This window comes from Dioscorea cayenensis, chromosome 9 (assembly GCF_009730915.1).
Source record: "Dioscorea cayenensis subsp. rotundata cultivar TDr96_F1 chromosome 9, TDr96_F1_v2_PseudoChromosome.rev07_lg8_w22 25.fasta, whole genome shotgun sequence".
NCBI lineage: Eukaryota > Viridiplantae > Streptophyta > Magnoliopsida > Dioscoreales > Dioscoreaceae > Dioscorea > Dioscorea cayenensis.
In genome coordinates this window covers 24,627,384-24,631,100 of record NC_052479.1, presented here as the reverse complement: position 1 = coordinate 24,631,100, position 3,717 = coordinate 24,627,384, and the positions used below count along the sequence as shown (strand labels likewise).

The 3,717-nt window shown below is 42.6% G+C and overlaps 1 non-coding gene across 1 annotated transcript; it reads left to right on the top strand.

Moving 5' to 3' along the window:
* The first annotated feature begins 340 nt into the window (after window positions 1–340).
* Window positions 341–447, top strand: LOC120269548. Its single transcript, XR_005539198.1, has one exon. It is a non-coding gene; the product is annotated as a small nucleolar RNA R71 (small nucleolar RNA).
* The last annotated feature ends 3,270 nt before the right edge of the window (window positions 448–3,717 follow it).

The following is a 3,717-nucleotide window of genomic DNA, read 5'->3' as shown; positions in this document are numbered from 1 at the left end:
ACCGATAAAGATCGGGCAATCGGAGGGAGCATGTCCTCCACCACACTCGGTGCAATTAGTCACGGCCGCCACTCTATTTGAAGTTACAAGATCTAACTTCTTACTCAAATTTTCCACTTGAGCTGCCAATGAAGTTACCGCATCTGTTTCATGGAGACCGGCCACTTTTTTCTTCTCCCTAGCATTCCATTGGTAGCTGTTTAACACCATTTCTTCAATTAACTGACGGGCCTCATCAGGGGTCTTGCTACCTAAGGTACCTCCTGCTGTCGCATCCAAGAGTTGCCTTGTACTCGGGTTCAAACCATTATAAAAGGTCTGAACAATCATCCACTCCGGGAATCCGTGTTGCGGGCACTTTCTCAGGAGTTCCTTGAACCTTTCCCATGTCTCGAATAGAGACTCTAATTCCAACTGAACAAAGGATGAAATCTCATTCCTAAGCTTTGCTGATTTTCCGGGAGGGAAATAACGGGCCAGAAAAGCTTCTACCATCTCCTCCCACGTGGTAATTGACGCTCTAGGTAATGAGTGTAGCCACTGCTTCACTCTCTCCTTTAGGGAAAATGGGAAGGCTCGCAACTTGATTGCATCATCCGTCACCCCATTTATCTTCAGTATATCACACACCTCAAGGAAGATCTATATATGTTCCCTAGGTAGTTTACCAAAAAAAATACTGAAAATAACCTGAGGGAACATTTTAAAGTCGTTATAATCGAGGAGCAGGGAAGCAATTGGAGGCAAGGGCTAAGGAGGCCCAAGTGCTTCAAATGAAAAAGGTAGCCGCTCAGAAGACCGTGAACCCGATTGAAAATGTGAGTGAAAAGAGTGGTACAAAGCAAGATGAAACTTGTCCCTAACCTCTAGTTTCAAGGGTTCTTGAATACAAGTGTTCAGTGCCATACCTGACAAGGCTTAAGCAAGACAATGAAGATGCTCAATTGAAGAACTTCCTTAACATCTTCAAGCAATTTCACATAAAAATCCCCCTTATCGAAGCCCTTTCACAGATGCCCAAGTATGCAAAGTTCATGAAAGATCTCCTCACCAATAAGAGGCAATTAGAAGACTTGGAAACTGTGAATCTTTTAAGGAATTTCTTGACAAGGTCCCCTTGCGTATATCCCGCAAGTGCACGGGTTTGTCGAAGTAATAATCCCGGATGAGCGGGTATCGAATCCAAAGGGAGTAGTGAATAAAAACAATTAATCTGCTTCTTAGCTATGTGAAAGATCAGTAGTGATAAGTGTGACAATGATTCAATTCTCAAAAGTAAAAAACAACAAGTAAGAGAGCACGAGTAAAGGAGGAGGTAAGCCAATCGATAAAGATGGGGTACTCGGATAATGCTCCACCTAGGACAATCGTTTCAAGTGCAAGAACCCTCTATTATGCTTCCTAATCAATGCAATGGTGAGTCGTGGAAATCCTTAAATACATAGTCCCAAATCTAAGGTCAACTATACCTAACTCTGTACATGTCCCAGAGGAGAGATTAGATAACCTCTCAACCTCGCACTCGAATAGAGTTGCAATGAGCTCTAGGGATTCCAAGTGATAAATCTCTTCCTAATTATAGACCTAACCCTTTGGTCTAGGTGGAAGGTCCCTAACCACGATTAAGCCCTAGATACTAAGATCATCTCAACGCTTCACTCCGTTGCACGCGTAACTAAGCCCCAGCGGAGGGTCATCCCTTAGACCATTCAGTATATTATGGATGCAAAGAACTCGAGGAATGGAGGTAGAATCTATCATGTCGGAGGGGAAAGGTGACGCTCCTGTACCTCTCGACTCACAATCTCAACCCTCTCCAACCTAGCTTTTTCTAACGCTCGTGGTGTGTCACTCACTCACAAGTTTACCAACAAGAACTCTCAACCCTAGTGTCACTCTAGGGGAAATGTTCATGCAATCAAGCATTCAAGGTTGGAACTCACAACAAACATCAATTAATTGAAAGCATAATAAAGAGATTCAATGAAACAAATACATCTTAGGGTTCAGAAATAGCCAAGTACCCACTAGGGGTTTAAATCTCCATGGAGCTAAGTACAATCAAAGAAATAGAATGTAAAAGCAATGAATCCATGGAGAAACCCCCTCGATAGTCGTGTCGATGGTCTTGTGGAATGTCCTCTACTTGTCATCCAAGGATTCCCTTGTCCGGTATAGGATACGCCTCGACGGAAGCTCCTCTACCAACCTTCTTCCAAAGGAATGACGATGTCGGAGCCGTAGAATCTCTCCAAAACCCTAGCCGAAACCCTCTCTCAAGTTTTGGAAAAGATGGAGAAAGGAATCCTGAAATCGGGGTTGAATCGACTTTAAATAGGGCTGGTATCGGGAATCCACACGCCCCTGTGGGTGCCCTTGTGGAATTTCCGCACGGGCGTGGGTAATTTCCACACGCCCGTGCGGATTCTCTGAAACTGTCATTTTTCGGCTGGCTATGAACAGGAACTGCTACAGTGTTTTCAGTAAAACCTTGCTACAGTCTCTGTCAAAAAATACTCCCGAATCCACTTTTCATCGAGGTAACATAAATGGGCACACATTTTTGCTGTGGATCGCTTTGCTTCTTCAATGACGGATAAGTTGATGGAGATCTTGTTCTATGTGCATAAATCGGAATGCTTAAGTGTGACTACCGTTGTGCTCATCCAAATAGTTGTGTTAACTCAAATACGGGGAGGTTGGCACAAACTCTAGCATCTCGCACCAGACTCATATCTTCGCGTTTGAACTTTAGCAAGATTTCCTCCAAAATCGGTGCATTGTGATCCACATTGGCTTCTTTCCTTCATAATTGGTTTCACAACCCAACCTGCATAAAAGTAACATAAAAACACACATATTAGTGTAAAAACCCAAGAAAAGTAATGCTCAACATAAGGAAAGAACGCTTCGCATTCATATCGCACAAGCACTTATCAAACTCTACAGAGATTCAAAATAAATTGCCGAAGAAACTGATTGATTTAGGTAGTTTTATCTTCCCTTGTGTGATCGGGGAAGGAATGCAAGAGAATGCCCTAGCAGACTAAAGGGATAGTATAAATGTGATACCCTACAACTTGTTCATGAGGCTAGGGCTACAAGATCTGGAGCCCACAAGAATGCCCCTTCAGTTAGTGGATCATTTTGTGAGGAAACCCCAAGGAATGGTTTAATATGTACTTGTGAAAGTAAACAAACTCATTATCCTTGTGGACTTCGCGATCCTTGATGTGGACAATGACGTTGAAGTCCCTTTGATCCTTGGGCACCCATTCCTTAACACTCTAGGTGCTTTGATCAATGTCAAGGGAGGAAGGATGACATTAAGAGTAAGGGAAGAACAAGTGGTCTTCACTCTTCCAGAGGCTATGAAGCACACACTAGACCATGATGACACTTTGTATTTCACCGATGAGACTGACTTGATTATTTTTTATTGTGTGCCAAGGTCTTGGCACTAAACCCTTTGGATGAATACTTGGAAGAGATTGAAATCAAGAAAGTTGAAGAAAAGATCTCTACTCCTCCACCAATACAACAATTGACCCGAGTGAAAATTTATTCACCACCTCATGGCAAGAAAAAGATTAGAAATGGATGTGGAGAAAAGAAAATGAAAATCTTAAGAAAGGTATGGATGTTTCCATGTTACCACCTCAAAAGGTAGACCATTTATACTTTGAGGACGTAGGTAAGTTTCAAACTTTTTCATGT